The 20,710-nt window shown below is 37.8% G+C and overlaps 1 pseudogene; it reads right to left on the bottom strand.

Moving 5' to 3' along the window:
• LOC109435646 (leucine-rich repeat-containing protein 34 pseudogene) overlaps positions 1 to 10,237 on the bottom strand; it is a 116,392-nt pseudogene extending 106,155 nt beyond the window's left edge.
• Positions 10,238 to 20,710: the final 10,473 nt, after the last annotated feature.

The raw sequence follows: 20,710 nt of genomic DNA, 5'->3' as shown, positions 1-20,710 counted from the left end.
CAAAAATCCTAAACAAAATTCTAACAAATTGAATACAACAATGCATTAAAAAGATTATTCATCACGACCAAGTGGGGTTCATCCCAGGGGCACAAGGATGATTCAACATCCGTAAATCCATCAATGTGATACATCACATAAACAAAATAAAGGACGAAAATCATATGATTATATCAATAGATGCAGAAAAAGCATTTCACAAGATACAACATCCATTTATAATTAAAACACTTAATAAAATAGGTATACAAGGAAAATACCTTAACATAATAAAGGCCATATATGACAAACCCTCAGCTAATCTCATAATTAATGGTGAAAAACTGAAGACCTTTGCTCTATGTTCAGGAACACGACAGGGCTGTCCCCTATCACCTCTGCTTTTCAACATGTGTTGGATGTCTTTGCCAGAGAAATCAGGCAAGAGAAAGAAACAAAAGGCATCCAAATTGGGAATGAAGAATTTAAATTGTCACTCTTTGCAGATGACATGATGCTATATATAGAAAACCCTAAAGACTCCATCAAAAAGCTATTAGAAACAATCAACGAATACAGTAAAGTTGCTGGCTACAATATCAACGTACAAAAGTCCATTGCATTCCTATATACTAACAATAAAATCTCAGAAAAAGAAATACAAAAAACAATTCCTTTTGCAATAGCAGCAAAAAGAATAAAATACCTAGGAATAAACTTAACCAAGGATGTGAAGGACCTATATGCTGAAAACTATAAGACATTTTTTAAAGAAATTGAAGAAGACACAAAGAAATGGAAAGACATTCCGTGCTCATGGATTGGAAGAATCAACATAGTTAAAATGGTCATATTACCCAAAGCAATATACAGATTTAATGCAATCCCCATCAAAATCCCAATGGCATTTTTTAAAGAAATAGAACAAAAAATCATCAGGTTTGTTTGGAATCACAAAAGGCCCCGAATAGCCAAAGCAATCTTAAGAAAAAAAGAACAGTGCTGGAGGTATCACACTCCCTGACTTTAGCTTGTACTACAGGCAACAATAATCAAAACAGCATGGTATTGGCAGAAAAACAGACACATAGACCAATGGAATAGAATTGAGAATCCAGAAATAAAACCACATAAATATGGACAGACAATTTTCGACACACAAGCCAAAAACATACAATGGAGAAAAGACAGCCTCTTCAATAAACGGTGCTGGGAGAATTGGAAAGCCATGTGCAAAAGAATAAAACTAGACTGTTATCTGTCACCGTGTACCACAATTAACTCAAAAGGGATCAAAGACCTAAACATAAGAACTGAAACAATAAACTGCATAAAAGAAAACATAGGTACTAAATTTATGGACGTTAGGTTCAAAGAGCATTTTATGAATTTGACTCCAAAAGCAAGGGAAGTTAAAATAAATGAATGGGGCTATATCAAACTGAAAAGCTTCTGCACAGCCAAGGAAACTGACAAAATGAAGAGGCAACCAACCAAATGGGAGAAGAGTTTGCAAATAACACCTCTGATAAGGGGCTAATATCCAATATACATAAGGAACTCATATAACCACAACAACAACAACAAAGTCCAATTAGAAAATGGGCAGAGGACCTGAAGTGACATTTCTCCAAAGAGGACATACAAATGGTCAATAGACAAATGAAAAAAAAATGTTCAACATCACTAATCATCAGAGAAATGCAAATTAAAACCATAATGAGATATCACATTTATCACCAGTTAAAATGGCTATCATCAGCAAGACAAATAGTAGCAAGTGTTGGAGAGGCTCTGGAGACAAAGGAACCCTCATACACTGTGGTGGGTATGCAGATTGGTGCAGCCACTATGTAAGGGAGTGTGGAGTTCCCTCAAAAATTTAAGAATAGAATTACCATATGACCCAGCAATCCCTCTCCTGGGTATCTACCCAAAAAATCTGAAAACATTTGTTCGTTAACATATATGTGCTCCAATGTTCATTGCAGTTTTATTTACAGTGGCCAAGACATGGAATCAACCTGAGTGTCCTTCAATAGATGATTGGTAAAGGAGTTGTGGTATATACACAATGGAATACTATTCTGCCATAAGAAAAGATGAAATATTACCATTTGCAACAACATGGATGGATCTTTTGATTATTATGCCAAGTGAAATAACTCAGACAGAAAAAGTCAAAAACCATATGATTTCACTGATACATGGGATATAAAACTGAAAACAACGAAAGAACAAGACAAACAAATGAAGAAACAAAACTCAGACACAGATAATAGTTTAGTGGTTACCAGAGGGTAAGGGGGGAGGGAGGTGGTAGATAGGTTCAAGGGGATATGGCGATGGAAAGAGAACTGACTCTGGGTGGTGAACACACAATGTGATATATAGATGATGTAATACAGAATTGGGCACCTGAAATCTATGTAACTTTACTAACAATTGTTACCCTAGTAAACTTTAATTAAAAAAAAAAGTACAAACTGGTAGTTATGAAATAGCCATGGAGATGTAAAGTAAAGCATAGAGAATATAGTCAATAATATGGTAATAACTATATGTAGTGCCAGGTGAGTACTAGTCAGGGGAATCATTTCTTAAAATTATATAAATGTCTCACAACTATGCTGTTCACCTAAAATATATATAAAATAACATCAAATGTCAACTGTAATTGAAATGTTTTTAAATGGGGGAAAAGGTGAAGGGGAATAAGAGGTCCAAATTTCCAGGTATAATACAAATAACTCATGTGGATGTAATATACAGCACGGGGAAGTAATGTACAGTCAATAATACTATGACAGTGTGGTACAGTGTCAGATGGTTGCTGGACTTATCATGGTGATCACTTCTTTAGGTATATAAGTGTTGAATAACTATGGTGTACACCTGAGTCTCATAAAATTGTATGTTACCTATATTTTAATAAAAATCTTAAAATAAAAAGAAGTTATGAGGGGAAGGCAGCCCTACCAGACATGTAAATATATTATAAATGCTCCATAATTAAAAGTGTGGTGCTGGTTTACAAATTTTCAAACATACCAATGGAATAGAATGTAAAGTCCAGAAATAGACCCAAGTAGACATGGAAATTTAATATATGCTAGAGATAGTATCTCACATCACTGGAATAAGATGGACTTTTTCATAAGTGGTGCTGGGACAACTGTTAGTCATTTAGAAAATGATAAAAATAGATCCAAAACTCCACACCATACACAAGAATAAATCCAATAAATGGGTCAGGGAACTAAATGTAAAAACATGAAAGGTGATCACTTTATAAGGTATATAGGTATCTAATCAGTATGTTGTACTTATGAAACTAATATAATATGTACATCGACTGCAATTTAAAAATAAATTAAAAAACATTTTTTTAAAGTGGAAGGTAAAATCTAAAACAAACCAAAAAACCCTGAAACCACACAAATATTGGAAGTAAACATTCAAAAACGTCTTTGTAACTATGACTTAAAATCCAAATGCAATAAAGTAAAAGGTTCATTTTTTAAAAAAATAGTATTTCTCAAATGTTTTTGCTCTAGCTGTAGCTTTCATAGTATCTCCTAACTGATATAGTACTTTTTAAATACAGCTGTGTTTTTGACATCCAGTGTTTATAGAATACCAACAAATAAAGTTTCACTGATTAAAAAAAAGTCATGGATGTAAAGTAAAGCATAGGGAATATAGTCAATAATATGGTAATAAATATGTATCATGCCAGATGGGTACTAGACTAGCCAAGAGGATCACTTCTTAAATTATACAAATGTTTAACCACTATGCTGTACATCTGAAATTAATATAAAATAATATTGAATGTCAACTGTAATTAAAATTTTAAAAGTTCGGGTAGGTGAAAGGCAATAAGAGGTCCAAATTTCCAGGTATAAAACAAATAAGTCATGGGGATGTAATGTACAGCATACGGAATATAGAAAAATATTGTGATAATGTGGACGTGGTATGGTGTCAGATGTTTGCTGGACTTACAGCGATCACTTCCTTAGGTATATAAATGTTGAATAATTATGATGTACACCTGAAACTAATATAATACTGTATGTTAGCTGTCTTTTAATAAAAATCTTTAAAAATAAAGAAATGCCACCAAATTGTTCACTGGTTCATTCACTTATTCATTCAGCACATACATTTTGAGCATAAAGTATGCTTAAGGCCAGCCCATGCCTGCACTTTGAACCCCTCATTAGGTCAACAGTCAGCACATGCTTAGATTCCTAACCATCCAAATAGCACAGATTTCTCAAAGTGTCAACATCAGACTAAAAAAAAAATCCCACGAAACCACTTAGAATTATAAGACAAAGTTGAAGCTCTATAGGTTGAATTTCTTATCAAATATACTGCCTGATTCTCTTTAGACTGGCAATTTAAGTGTCATTAGGGTAATCTTCCCTTGATGTCTTTCAAAATCTTGGTGCATGGATCAGGATTTATATTTTATGGCTAATTCCACAAATATACAAACATCTCCTTAATAGGTATACAAAATTATTCTCTTGACCCAGATAAGTTTAAAATCTGTTGTTCTTGAATTCCCCTATGGTTCACTGGAAATGTTGAAATCAGTGTCCTGACAGCTAGTGGAAAGCCATGGAGGGAAGAGTAGATGCAGGTGATACCATTCAGAATGATAGAAGGCCTCACTAATTTGTTCATTCAGTAAACACCTTGTTTTCCTTCTCCTGTGCCTGATTCTGTGCTATGTACTGGGGCTATAAAGAGAGACATATCTACAAGAAAAATAATAATCACAAGTTAAATTCCCACCTCAACCCACTCATGCGCTCCTCGATCAAGGTGACATGTAAACACTTAACATGGGATGGATGGGTATATAAGAAACATGTGAACAGAATACTGCAAAACAGACACATTACAAAATTAATCTGGAAGCAGAAGAAAAGGAGTCAGAAAGTTTCACAAAGTACGTGACAACTGAGCCAAATCTTGTCAGATGGTTGGAGCTTTCTGCGTGGACAAGAATGAAAAGGACATTCAAACAATGAGATGGCACAATGCATTTGGAGAGCAAAATGTGGCTAGAATAAAGACGTGACGGGAGATCAGACTGCAAAGGTAAGCAGAGGTTAGATCACAAAGAGCTTTGAATTCATTTACTAAAGTTAAATTTGAGTTTTAGTCTGTGGAATCACATGATTGATTTTGGTATGGAGCTAGAGTATAAAATCAGGCGTCTTTGATTTGCGAGTTGAATTTAAAAATGGAATACACTATATAGATAGAGTCTGTTAGTCAGAAGAGAAGCTGAGAAACTAAGCCTTTTGAGCACCATCATTTAAGAAGCAGAGAGAGAAATGAGTCCACAGAGGAATTTTTAAATTAGCAGCCAGATGAAAGCCAAAAATGAAGAAGAAGACACAAAAGAAGTTTGAGAAGGACGTCTCTATGCAGCAAAGAGATCAAGTAAGATAGAGAATAAGAGGTCAATGGATTTGGCAAAGAGATGGTCCCTGGTTGAATAAGAGGGAAGTCAGATTGCAGAAGGCTTAGGGGTAAATGGGAGATGAGGACATGAAGACATGAAACTGGCCATGCTTCATGTAGAACATAAAGCTAGAGGGGTACAGAGGGTCATGAGGTTTGTTTTAAGATTAACGGTACTTAAGCACAGCATTAGAGCAGAGGAAGAGGTTCAAAATACAGGAGACTTAAAAGAGACCACTGCAGGGTTGGAGTGGCAAAGGCAGTGAGAGCACACAGGATCCACAATACCAGTAGAGGAACTAATCTTGGGTTCTGAGAAAAAGGCTAGAAGAGACGTACGGGTGCAGATTAAATCTATTCTGAAAACTTAGTGGTAGAAGTTAAGGGTGTTCACACATCCTAGCTCTGATGGAGAGAAAGGTCTGGAGTAGGAGGCGTGAGGAAAGTCAAAAAAGTTGGGACAGCTTGGTATAGAGAGTAGGAAAAGGAGCTGAACACAGGCACCTAGAAGGGTCACCTGGTGGTTTGTGGGTCTGCTAGGACTGGAGGTTCTAATTTTTCATAATGACATGTATCCACAATGTTCTGGGTTTCTACTGAGGTTGAGTAGCCCACGAATAAAATCAGAGAAGACTCTCTGTTGAATTGGCCCAAGATTGGACATTACATGGCAGATGGGCAAGAGAGTTAACAGTACTGGCCAGAGAAATTTAAAGAAATGCAGGTGGACAAGAAAAGAAAATTAATCCAGCAGAGATATGTTACTGAGAAGACAAAGAGAAATGTAAAGGAACTTCAATTCTTCACAAATTCAAGAACAGAAGATGATGGAACTTAGAAAGTAAGATAACTTAAAGGACAAAAAGCAATGGTCCAAAAGCAGGTGAGTTTCCAGTGGTGACCAGATCCAAGGTGTTCACATGAGAGTGAGTCCCAGAAGTAGAGTGGTCAAGACAATGGAATTTTTTTTAAATGTTATTTTATTGATGCATAATTGACCAATATAACATTATATTAGCTTCAGGTATACAACATAATGGTTCAATATTTGTATATGTTGCAAAATGATCACCACAGTAAGTCTAGTTAACATCTGTTACCATATATAGCAACCAATTTTTTTTCTTGTAATGAGCACTTTTAAGATTTGTCTTAGCAACTCACATGTATGCAATGCAGTTTTATTAACTATAGTTATCATGCAGTACATTACATATCCATGACTTTTCTATTTATAACTGGAAGGCTATACTGTGTGACCCCTTCAACAACGTCACTCCCCACCACTGCTTTTTTCTTTTAAGAGTCCACATATAAGTGAGATCATATGGTATTTGTCTTTCTCTATCAGACAATGAAACTGCAATAAAAGAACTCCAGGTTGACTCCTGACTGTAAATTTTCCAGGGTTTTATTATAGGTCAGCCATAACAACCCTCTGTGGTAGGAACTATTGTTATGATCATCCTCATTTTACAGATGAGGAAACCGTGATACAGAAAGGTTACACAACATGCCACATCACACAGCTATTCTAACAGGAGCAGAAATTCAAACCCAGGCAGTGTGGCTCCAGTCCTTACTCCCAATATTGTACTATACTGTTTCCCCTAGAATGACAGCAGTTGCCTCCGGGAGCCGTGGGTGACATGGCTCAAATCAGGAGATTTTTTTCTGTAGAAAGAGTGGAAGCTGAATGGTCATGTAAAATGCTGAATGTTCCGCCTAATATCAGCAGTATCAATTCCTGCATTTATTGAGCTTCCACTACGTGCCAGTTTGTGCTATTTTAAAACAATTGATCCTAGCATAGCAGCTGTAGAGGATTTTATTTCTTCTATATTCCTTCCCTGAAATTTGCACAGAAGGTTTTTGTTATAAAAACAAAACTAAAATAATATCCTGGTATTCAGCCTGGTGGGTAGTAGAATCTTAAGTTAATGGGTTCTATAAAAATCCACTGTTTAGCAGCCAAATGTATTCATCTGAGAAATAACAATTCACAGTAGAAACAAATGGTGCTGCACACAAAGGAATAACCAGCTGTGTGGTAATCGTTGACTTCACAGCCTACCTATGACAACACTGAGAAGTTCCACCCAACACGGGTCACCAGGGCCAGCCTAGAACTACTCATATTACAATATCTTATAACACCCTAAAGAAAAGATCTAAAGAGGTCAGACTCTTTTTTTTTTTTACTAAAGTTTACTGGGGTGACAATTGTTCGTAAAGTTACATAGGTTTCGGGCAGACTCATCTTTTAAACCAAATTTGAAATATCTTCTAGAAGAACATTCAACTACATCACGTTAGCTTTGTCCATCCATTTGTCAATTTACTGAAAATTATACCAAGAATTGTGGCTGAAATGGAAACACTTCATAAATTTTCTAGTATCCAAGTTACTGGTGGAAGTAAGGATATCAATATAATATCATGACATATTTTATTCAATATTTGTAGCAATAAACTTCAGAATGAACTATGACATACCACAATTTTTCTGTGTTAATGGAGGATTGGGGTTACCTGTGTTTCAATTTCATAGCCTCCTTTTAACAAGTTACAATTTTATCAGTCTTCCCCAAAAAGTCTTTATACAAAATATGTTGCTTCCTCACACCCTCCATTAAGGAAAAGATTTTTAAAAAGTAACCTGGTTTTCACTATTGTCATTGTTTTTATTTTGGGACTTCTCAGATTTTTAAATGGTCATTGTGAATGCATAAGAGGACCATGAACCAGGTGTCACTATTCACCACCCTCTGGTTTATTTGGTAAAGAGAGCTCAGTGCCACACTTCACTGCTTATCTGGGTCACCATCACTTTCCCCAAGGACTGACATTTGCCTCACACCTGACTACCATATCACGTGGAACTCCCGGACCCGTCCCTCTTCATAGAACACTGCTCTTCTTCCTGGCATCAACAGAGGGGTGAACATGAGGTTTGCTGCACATCCTGAAGTGTACTTTTCTTCCCACAAAGTACCAGACAAGGCTCCACAGAAACATCAAACTTTCCTGGAATGACATCAGCAACAGCAACACAAGATGTCCCTTCACTACAATTTGGCATCAACCCACCAGCAAAACTGCCTGTGTGGGAACTGTGGGGTTTGGCACCTTATGCCAAAGGACCTGGGAGGAGTCTTGCCCACCGTGCATCAGGTCACAGGCACACAGACCTTGGTCCTGGCTGTGGGCCCTGCAGTGGCCTGTGAACTGGCTCCACCCCCTCTCGGCTGTGGTCCAGGAGCCCCTGGAGAAGACCGTCTTAGACAATTATCCACAGACATGAAAGTTGTGGGGGTTTTTGACATTCAATATTATTTTATGTTAATTTCAGGTGTACAGCATAGTAGTCAGAAGACAAAGAAAGGCAAATATTGTATGTCTCAGTTATACGTGGAATTTTAAAAAGCCAAACTCATAGAAATAGAGAGTAGAATGGTGGTTGCCATGAGCTGGGGAGTGGGGGAAATGGTGAGATGTAGGTCAAAAGGTACAAACTTGCAGTTAGAAGATGAATAAGGTCTGGGGATCTAATGAACAGTATGGTCACTATAATCAATAATCCTGTATTATATACTTGAAAGTTGTTAAGAGAGTTGATCTTAAATGTTATTACCACACGCAAAAATAATAATTATGTGAAGGGATGGAGGTGTTAGCTAACCCCACTATAGTAATCATTTTGCAATCTGTAAGTGAATCAAATCAATAAATAAGAAATATCAGAATTTCCTGATGTCTTGGAGAAGCAAGGAACGTTACATGATAGCAATGCAGGCAATGCAAAGGCAAAGATTAGACATCAGTAAAAGTCCTCTGTCACCCCTGTACCAGGAGTTTCTCACTGGTCACCACTGTCCATTTATTCCCGAGTCCTGACCCTCCTTGTGCCCCACCTTTCCTCTCTTCTCTACTCTTCTTGGCTTTTATCCACTCTTAAGCAGTGCAGTCTTTACTTTTTAAAGCATATCAGAATAACTTTCTTCGTTTCCTTTTCCCCATGCAAGCCATGACAACCTACTCCCAATTGCTTACCAAGCTATTTTCCTAAACAAAGCACTTTCCTCCAACAGAAGAACTCAAGATTCAGCTATTAGCTACAGAGCTAAAATAATTCTGGATCTTATAGCCAGGAACTCAGTTCCTCTTTTGGATAGAAGTGTCTGTTTAGAAAATTTTGATAATGGAACTGCTTTGTTCTATTTTAGAACATATTGTAGGAGTTGTGTTTTGTAGAACTCTTTTGAATTATGAATTTTAAAAAGGGAAAAAAAAGAAGACAGGAGTAAGCTGGCATTTCAGGGTAGGTGAATGTTTGGAAAAGGAAACCATCTACTTACACAGTTTCTATGTGCCCCAGTGCCCTTACCCATCACTTGTGGGTATAGAGGGTGTCCTAGCAATGTTTAGACGAGCAGTTTGGTAGCTCAAAATTCCCTACAGAATCTCATCCCGCCCTCATCCCCTACCCTCTTCAGAAGAACACACACACCTTCGCAGGTTGTTCCCCAGCAGGGCTCCCTGGGAGTCTGCTCAGTGGGGCCTTCAACTCCTGTGCTATAGCAGGCTGCTGTCTGTGGTCCCAGAGCCACTCAGCTCTGTGCTGCCCGCAGTGCACATGCTGTGTCACCAGCTCTGAAATACACTGCTGAGATTTCACTCGAGCCACAGCCCCCATGACCAGCCCACACCAGGTGTTGTCCTTAGCTGCGCCGTGACACTTTCCAAACATCCTCTGTTCCTTGCATTCCATGCTTCCTCCCCGTGCTCAGCTTCTCCTAAAGTTCTGGCACACATCCTTCTTCTCAGTGTTGCTCACTTTTACAAGAGTCCCTAAGCAGAGCTGCATTTCCCAGGCTACTATGACCCTTTTAAGATTTCACGCTCAAAACTTTCTCTTCTTTTGGAGGTCACGTGTGCCACCAGAAGGACCAATCCCTCTGTCATTTCTTCAGGGATGCTGTAGATCAGGGATGCATCCCAGGGGTCAAGTACAGCTGCCTCCAGATTGCATATAAAGTTTTATTGAAATACAGTTGCACAAATTCATTTTCATATTGTCAATGGTTGTTTTCCACTACAATGCCAGAGTGGAATAGTTTGATACACAGAGACCTGATAGCCCACAAAGCCTAAAGTATGTACTTATGAACCTTTACAGTAAAAGTTTGTTACCCCCTGCTTGAGACGAAAGAATAGGACAGCATTATCCTGCAGGTGAGCCAGCATAATTGGAGGACCACCTCCTTTGTACACCCTGGTCAGTGATCCTGTCTGGCAAAATAACAAGATGAAAGAATCAAAGAATAAAACACTATTCTAGCACATGACTGGGACACTGCAGACTACTCTGATCATGAAACCTAAATAGACACAATGAGAACCTTCATGGAAATAATAAACCCCAAAATTAGGATCCTGACCATCTCTGGGTGAAGGCCGAAGAATGTGCTTGGAGAGAGGTACAGAGATATCTACTCTATTTTATAGCAGTAGTTATAAAATAGAGATTCATTTGTTTGCGTGTGCTACGTATCTTCCAGATACACTCCCCTCTTCCTCTAACCCTTCTTCAAGCCACAACAGGCCAACCAAGTGGACGGCATCAAAGAGCTCCTCTGCCTCCTGCCTTCCGACTGGGTCTGGCAAATAGGGAGCTCCAGCAAGAGTCAGAGACAGGGTATTTATTCTCCCAACTTCCTGAAAACTGAAGGTGACCCTTGACTGAAAGCCATAGCTCCTAGCAGGAGATCGCCACACAGACCTTGCTGTCTACTGTAAATTCTCCCTCCCCTAACGCCTTGCATTAGTTATCTATTGCTGCATAACAAGCTCAAAACTCAACAACTTAATACAACATTTATTATCTCACAGTTTCTGAGTGCCTCTGTCTCAAGGTCTCGCACAAGGCTGTAATCGAGGTGTCAGCTGAAACTGTGGTTTCATCTGAAAGCTCAACCAAGAGAGGACCCACTTCCAACTCACTCTATGGCATCACAGGTTCCTGGCCTAAGGCGTCTCTCCATTTCTTGTCATGAAGGCCTCCCCACAGCAGTTCAAACCCTGGCAGCTGACTTCCCTCAGAGTGAGCGAGTGAGACAACAAGCAAGAGAGAAACCACAGTCTTTCCGCAATCTAATCTCAGAAGTGACATCCCATTACTTTCAGTATGTTCTATTTATTAGAAGCAACTGACTAGATTCAGTCCACACTCAAGAGGAAAGGAATACACAAGGGAATGAATATCACACTTATCTGGGAGGTGGAGGTTGGTGGGGGCCATCTTAGACTGTTTATCATATGTCTGCAGGCCTACAGGCAATAACCAGCTATTACTAGCTGTCATGTAGGGTGTCATGCGGGGTCTCAGCTCCCACTCCCCACATAAGAACGCAGGACATGGTGAGGCCAAAAAGGAACACCCACAGAGCCATAGATGGGGGAGACATACCACTAGAGTCTCGCTGGCAGCTGGGTTGCAGACACAGGAAGCAGGAGCCACACTATCCGCAACCTGCCATTCGCTTCTCTGCCAACCAACCAACCCCACTTGCTAGCTGCAATCTGCCATGCTAACTGCAATCCGCTATTGCTAGCTCAGCGACCATCTTCTTGCTAGCCCCCCATTTTCTGCTAGCATAGCCACAGCAGTTATATTAGTGGCCAATGGCTCACTGGTTACAGCTGATGACCATCTACTACCTGAGCCAGCACCTTTCCACGTGAGGCCGAGAGCCTGGAAACTACTCTCTGGGGCTCTGTCCCCACACTAGCCCTAGGGTTACTGAAACAATCATCCAGGTTTCCCTAAATCCTGGTCAATAGTCCCTTATTAAGCTCTCCTCAAATTATCTCCTTTTTCCAGGACCCTGACTTATACATTATAATTAAACTATTTTGTATGTCTAAAATATTTCTACTAAACATATTTTTAAATATAAAGGCTGTGCAGGAATGTGATCTTGATCACAAGATGTGAGTAAAATAGACATGTGCTTGTTTACCAAAGTTTTGTCTACAAAACCTTACTTAATAATTGGAATAATGAATTTGGAGATAAATGAAATGAAAATCTAATAAATAAAATGAAGTATCTTTCTTAAATATCATAATCAAAGAATGGCACTGCCTAAAAATATAAATGAATTTAAGGCTTTACATCAGTCGTAATGTTTAATCAGTTTTCATTTCTGAAATCTCCCAGTATTTTGGATATATTCTCTAGTCTTTTGAAATGACATTAAGTTGCCTTCCCACCAAAGGTCCTTAATTCCACTATTAGAACACAGGATTAGCTATTTGGGGGGCTGCCGGTTTACTGTTTAGTATGCATTTCTAGGTCCTTCATCTTGTACTTAAGAAGTTTTGTAAAGCAGGGTCAGGGTACTCTAACCTTTCAATTTAATAGCCTATTCAAAATCCTAATTTTATGTGAAATCACTTCAAAAATGCCTTTAACATTTATAATAAGATACAAGCTGCAAGCAGCTGCAAATTAAGCTTGGAAATGAGGGAATCAAAGAGTAATGTCAGAAGATTTGGGGGCCACAGAACAGTATTTGAAAGATTCAGGACTGAGACTTCATTCTACCAAACAGCTCAGTGTAAAAGACAATAGTAAAAACAACCTGAGCAAGGCTTTGAATGAGCAAGAAAATGGGGGCAACACAGCCAAAAAGAGGAAGAGAGAATGCAGTTCAAATCAAAATTTTCAATTATAAGTCATTCTAATCCTTCCTTGGTCTTTACATGAGAAACATAATTTATTCTGATAGAACCAGGAAAGACAACAAAAAAACATAAGATGGGGACCTGAAAAAAAAGATAACCTAAAAGCAATAATGAAAATTAATCATAACATCTGGAAAAATTTAGACAACCTTTAGGGGAGCAGAGACATAAATTTCACTGAGACTAATTATTGTATTTTCAACTTTGACTTTACATGAAGTATGAATCTTGAGAGGAAAACAAATGTTCACCTTTAATGAAATGACTTTTAGGTAATAATACATTTCTGTCTCAAAGACAGGTTAAAAAAAATTTTCCATTACCAACATCTTTGTTAGTACTCAACATTTTCATCAATCACTGCCATACTTACTAATCTGAAGTTTAGTATTCATGCTAAAATAATTTACATTTTTATTAAAATGCTTAGTTTCCTACAGAATTATTTTTATCTATTGTAGTATTATCTATTATGCTCTTGAAAAAACATGAGAAGCAAGACTTGACATGTTAGCTCAATACTTAAGAACCCAGGGTTTCTTCCCTTCCCTCTTTCTCTCCTCCACCCAAGTATAATTCCCCGAGCCAGAGTGTAGGCAACTCATTCTGGAATGTCTAGCCATTAAATTAGAGATACAGACATAATAATCAAAGAATAAGTCTAAAATTGATAACAGATTTTTTTCTCAGTCATTGGATGAGTTACAAATTTCCTAATTGTCTACTGAACCTTTAAAGGGGGGGGAGGGGACGGCCCGGTGGCTCAGGCGGTTAGAGCTCCATGCTCCTAACTCTGAAGGCTGCTGGTTCGATTCCCAGGTGGGCCAGTGGGCTCTCAACCACAAGGTTTCCAGTTCAATTCCTTGAGTCGCACAAGGGATGGTGGGCAGCGCCCCCTGCAACTAAGATTGAACACAGCACCTTGAGCTGAGCTGCCTGCGGGATGGCTCAGTTGTTGGATGGAGTGCGGGCTTTCAACCCACAGGGTTGCCAGTTCGATTCCTCAAGTTCCACAAGGGATGGTGGGCTGCGCCCCCTGCAACTAACAACGGCAACTGGACCTGCAGCTGAGCTGCATCCTCCACCACTAAGATTGAAAGGAAAACAACTTGACTTGGAAAAAAATCTTGGAAGTACACACTGTTCCCCAATAAAGCCCTGTTCCCCTCCCCCAACAAAAAAAAAGTCTTTAAAAAAATATTAAACTTTAAAAAAAGAAAAAAGGGGGGGAAGTCAATCACTTTGGAAAAATATTGATGTTTATGAAGTATACCCTTTGAAGATTTAAAGTGAAAAGTATATTTTTATATCAAGAAAATTTTTCAAAATGAGTATAATTTTATAACTTGGGGACTGACTTTCAAACTTAATAACTGTTTACACATAAAAATTAATCTATGACATTAAATTCCAAGAATGTACTTCAGTTAATTTGATTTGCCCATTGCAGTCATCTGAAAAAGATCATTATTTTACAGCAAATTATTCCAAATCTTATGAGCAATGATCTCAAACTATAGTAAATGTCTGTGGCCATTGAAGTAAAATTCCCTAAGGAAGCAATGATGCCTCACCACTCTGTTTACTCTGTTTATTAGCAGGTTAGAAGTGAGCAAATATCATCAGTACTAATAAATCACCTCAGATCATTATGTTGAAAGGGATGTGGTGATAATATTAATGTCATAACTGTATCACTTACTCCATCTGTAATAACTCATGTATGCTTCATTACGTCCTTTTCCCCAATTACTCATTGAAAGGGGGCATCATTTACCTTGTTATAAAAAAAAAAAAAATGGGTCACAAATAAGTGAAAGTTAAAGACTTATAATAGGAACAAAAACTCTTCTGTGAATGCAGTGTTGACTCTCACTTGATAAAAAAAAAAAAATGCAGTATGATTTTTACCTGAAAAGAAACTTTGCCTTTGGCATAATACATTTATTTGAATTACACAGAGCTTGTCTCTTAGAGTTCAGAGTTTGTCATTACCTAGAGAGAGAGAGAGACAAATGAACTACTAGAATAATAAGATGATATATTTGGAAGGAAATGCTAGCACATTTGACTTAATCAAAAGATTATAAAATGGCATTATCAGATCTTTCAGACAAGAAATGATTTGTTTGAAATTAGATATCAAACACAAATTATGCAATGGAATTCCATTATAACTACATAATTTTTTTAAATATCCACTCTTTCATTCAACAAATATTGGCTCAGCAAATATTTATGAAGCCCTACCATGTGCTAGACACTGTACCAGGCACTGGGAATACGTAGACAGATAGAATGGAGTCTCTGCCCTCATGATTCTTAGAGTCTAAAGAAACAGGTAAATTACAGATCCTGCAATCCTGAGAAATAAGCACTCTAACAAAGGCATACATTCCAAGGTAGTCTCGAATTACTATTATGATAAAGATGTTGTTTTAGTCCATTCAGGCTTCTGTAACAAACTACTACAGCTTATAAACAACAGAAATGTATTGCTCAAAGTTCTGGAGGCCGGAAATCAGAAGTCAAGATGTCAGCATGGTCTGTGAGAGCCCTCTCCTGGGTTGCAGGCTTCTAGTTATATTTCACAACTGGAAGAGTCAGGGACCTCTCTGGGTCACTTTTATAAGAGCACTAATCTCATTTAGGAGGGCTCCACCCTCATGACTTAATCACCTCCCAAAGGTACCACCTACTAATAATACCACCATTGGAGGTTAGAATTTCAACATAAGAACTGAGGGGAGGACACAAACATTCAGACCATAGCAGGTGTGCTGCAGTCTTTTTTTTAACTTTTCCTTAAATGCTCTATTGAATAATGATCTCATCTTGGAGATGAGGAAAGAAAAAAGTGTCAGTCTATGTTTTGGAAATTTTCTCACCATATACTATTTATTTTTTGAGAGGTTTATTGTTTTGCTTTTTGTGTTTCGGGGGAGGGAGGAATATTGGGGAACAGTGTGTTTCTCCAGGGCCCATCAGCTCCAAGTCATTGTCCTTCAATCTAGTTGTGGAGGTTGCAGCTCAGCTCCAAGCCCAGTTGCCATTTTCAATCTTTAGTTGCAGGGGGCGCAGCCCACCATCCCATGCGGGAATTGAACCAGCAACCTTGTTGTTTAGAGCTCGCGCTCTAAGCAACTGAGCCATCCAGCTGCCCTCTCACCATACACTATTAATACCACATGTTTTGAGAAAGAAATATAAAATATGTTGATGTTCTGTGAATCTGATAACATTGAACTGATGAGCAAGACCTGACAAAAAATAAAGTTTTGATTACTAAACTCTTTCTCCTTGAGCAATTAGCCTCCTTATTCTGTGCCTGAAAGAGAAATGAATACATAAGAGATAAGCCCACCCCATTCTACCCCACAGCTAAGATGTAATGGTCTTCAGGTCAGAAGGACCAGTCAGGAGTTAACACGAGTGTGTGCATGGAGGAGGGGGATGGGGAACTCTATGCAGAAGGATAAATCCTGATCAGAAAGATATTAAGCCTCTCCCATGTAAATAATTTCTAATCCTCTCTTCTCTAACACTCCCTAAACTGGAATTTGGAGAGGGAGGAGAAAGCGGTTACAGAACCTAGTCTGCCTCCTCTCAGATGCTTTTATCCTGTAACAGATAAAAATAGTCTGGTGGACCCTCAAAGTTCATGGTCCTTATCAGGACGGGCAAACAGGAGGTGGGTTTCTTCCTACCACCAAGTCAACTACAAAGTGTGATCACAAAATACAGTGAGTGTTTTAAATAAAAAAAAACTTATTACAGTAAAAGACACATAGACATTGATCCCCCTCAAAATATTCCCCCTCACATTGAACACACTTATCCCATCATTCTTGCTACTTTCTGGAAGTCCTCTTTCGTGTCTTTACTTCATTTTCCATCATGACAACACTGTGTTGTCACACATCACTTCTGGTACATGGCAATTTCTGTCAAACAAAAATATTACGGTGTGTCCTCAACCACCTTATTCACTGGACCTGGCACCGTGCGACTTCTGGCTCTTCCCCAGTCAAAATGACCACGAAAGGAAAACGTCTGGAATCAATTCAGGACATAGAGGCAGCTATGACAGCCCAACTGAAGACACTCACCAAAGAGGACTGCCAGAAGTGCTTCAGAAAGTGACAAGAACAATGGCATAAGTGTGTTCGAAGCGAGGGGGAGTGTTTTGAGGGGGGATCAATGTCAATGTGTCTTTTACTGTAATACATTTTTTTTTTTCATTTAAACATTCACCATATTTTTTTTTATCACACTTCATAGTTGTTTTCAACTTTGTCAAGCATCTGGTGGAAAGAGTGCTCAGTTTGGTCAAAACACATAAATGAGATAAGTAACAAAACTTGACCAGAAGCCATTCTGCAATAAGCACTTACAACATTGCAAATGTGTTCTTCCTCTCACTAGAGTGAATGTACCAAGTCTTTCATCACTATGTCCTCAGTGTTTGATACCAGTGTGTTTTGCCCTATATGAGATGCTTCAATACTCAGTGTTGAATGACCGAATAAGTGAAAGGTTCCCTGAGGGATTCATACTAAAGACAAATACTGGCTTCTGGTTTTCTTTTTTTATATTTAAGCATTAGTATATAAAATGAATAAAGAGCCACCCCACTCTTTACAGTAGAGATGGACAAGATAGAATAACTTCTAACCCAACTACCGTGTTTCCCTGAAAATAAGACCTAACCAGAAAATAAGCCCTAGCATGATTTTTCAGGATGACATCCCCTGAACATAAGCCCTAATGTGTCTTTTGAAGCTAAACTTAATATAAGACCCGGTCTTATTTTGGGGGAAACACAGTAGCCATTCTACCATGGAGTGACCCTAGGGTGGCTGTGGACTTCTCCAGGTGATGAGAACCATTCAGCATCTATCAGGTTGTAGATCCCACAAATGGCATAAACTTTCCATAAGGTTTAGTGAAAAAGGAGAGAAGAACTGATGATCTTCTCTTTGCTATGGATGTGTTATAACATATGGATAAGTCCACACATACTGTTCTAAATAATCACTTCCTGGCATATTCTCATGGATGGATGGATACAAAATCATTAGGACTACAGCCAGAATGTGGCCAACATGGAAAAATAATAAACTCTTACTCCACTGGTCTCAATTTTTCACTTTTTCCCTAAGAACCCTGGTGAACTATGAAATTCCAATGTTCCCACCCTTCATTGCAAAGGCAATCTGATCAGGGTGTGTTATTCAGCTTTGTATCTCCTCCCCTAACTTCTAACCCCAATCCAATCTCAGGACCTAGGACAGTTTCTAGGACACAGTAAATCTCATAAATGTTTGTCAGGTGACTGGCAATTCTTCATAACTAAATATGTTACAGGGGGGAAAATACATATTCATAGAAATCCTTATACACTTGAAAACCTCAAGAGGCCAGGGAATGAGAATTCAGGTGGAGTCTACACTGAAAAACCTCAGTAAAAAAAAAAAAAAAAAAAAAAAAAAACTTATTATCTGAAAGTAGTTGTTTGAGTATGTTGCAAATGTATTTTTGTTATTTCTATAGAGTTTCCTGATAATTTTACTCCATAACATTTTAATTGAAGAATATCTGTCTAAATCATCGAAATTCAACTGCCCACTTACTCAAAGATATTTATATAGTTGTTTATTTGTTTCTCCAATAGGAATAACTAGTTCACTGCATGCAGAATTGAATTATTGTGACGGTATTTTAATTCCTAAGTATATCTAAAAGGTAGAATTATCTGGCATTTCATTGGCATTTTATTGAATTTGTTTTATTCTGTCTAGGCACATTATAGATATCAAGTTTTTTTTTGCTACACTATAAATATCATTCATATACACCGAGATTAAGAAATTAGGTTAACCACAGTTCACCTTCTTTTCCTTCAAAAGTGATGCCTTTCAAATATTGGAACCAGAAACCTACATTTCAGCTTATTATTCAGCATGTCTTCTAGTTGTTTCCATTCTGAATTCTATATTACAAGTAAATCAATTCTAATTTTCTCAAAACTAAAATTACTCAAGAAAAATTTCAGTGATAGCAAACATTGATCCAGCATGAAAACTGAAATAATTTAAAATTCATTACTTGGTCTGTTCCTTCACCCATTCAATATAAGAAATAAAAATAACTGTTCATGCTCTCCCAAATTCTATGCCAGTGTAATTGAGTTACTTCATCATTCTTTTACACCAAAGTCTCCTTTTTTAAACACAGTTATGCAAGACAGGAATAGCTTCTCAAAAAACATAATTATATTAAACACCTATTTAATAACTGTGCAATTCAAACTCTCAAACTTTTAGTTAACATTATTTATTTGGTGAAACACAAAGAATTCTCTATGCTAAGTGGAATAATCTAAAATTTTCAACATAGCTTAAGCTTCTTTTATAAATGACACTTTGAACCCATCTGTTATAATTATATTGGGGGGAGTCCTCAAAATTTGTTAAATTTATCATAATGTTTGGTTCTAAATTTTTAATACTGATAACTTGCAGATATGTTACCTAATATGTATGCTTGTGCACATATTAAATATCTCTTTGACATATATCGGGTAATGATTATAACCCCATTTTATTGATCGGAAAAGTGAAAAACCAATGAGTTGTGAAAATTAGTGTAAAATAAAAGAAATAGGATCTGGACTTCCCAATTCCTTATCAAGTTCATCTCTTCTGATTATTAACTTTTAAAGAGTCAGATCCCTAAATGATTCATGTTAATACATCTTTAAAACCAAAATTTGTCTCAGCTATTACAGTAACTTGAAGTTCCAAGATGTTAGTAATTTTCATTTGTTCACATTGGTTCCATTTCTTCAGAGATCAAGTTTAGAGGACTGCACATTCAAATCATTTAAAAGCACACATTGATGCTGCTGACCAACACAGAGAAAAAAGAAATTGCAGGAGTAGTGATGAATGAAGATTGTGACTACAGATTGGGAAATACTGAGTGTGGGACCCAGAGACAGTCAGGTAGAGTTATTCAGTAGGCAACTCTATCATAATTAACTGGTGCATGACTCTTATCATGCAGATATGAAGGCATCTGGAACACAAAATCAAATCCAAATAGGAAAACAAAGGAGGAGTACGTGTCAATATTTTTCAGAGTCCAATTAAGGCATAGAAACCATACTAGTTATTTCTAATAGAAATAATTTAATATAGATAATGGTTAACTATATATTGAATAGCTGAAAAGACAGAGAACGCTAAGGTTATCACAGAGGTAACAACGGTAGGAAGCCACTACTGCCCCCAGAGTTGGGGAAACAAAGGGAAGAGATTGGGATCACTAAAATTTAGAAGTTTAGAGAAGGGGCCTGGTGTACCTGGAACCCAGACCTCTGAAAAGGGGCCTCTTCTTGCCTGATGCTGGTCTCTCTGAGGGAGTTCGACGAGGCTGCCAGTGTTAGAAAAACTGCAAACTGGATTTGACCACTGCTATTGGACTCAACTGC

Source organism: Rhinolophus sinicus, chromosome 3 (genome assembly GCF_057876585.1).
Source record: "Rhinolophus sinicus isolate RSI-liver-muscle chromosome 3, RSI-T2T, whole genome shotgun sequence".
Taxonomy (NCBI): Eukaryota; Metazoa; Chordata; class Mammalia; order Chiroptera; family Rhinolophidae; genus Rhinolophus; species Rhinolophus sinicus.
This window is presented reverse-complemented; position numbering and strand designations above follow the sequence as displayed.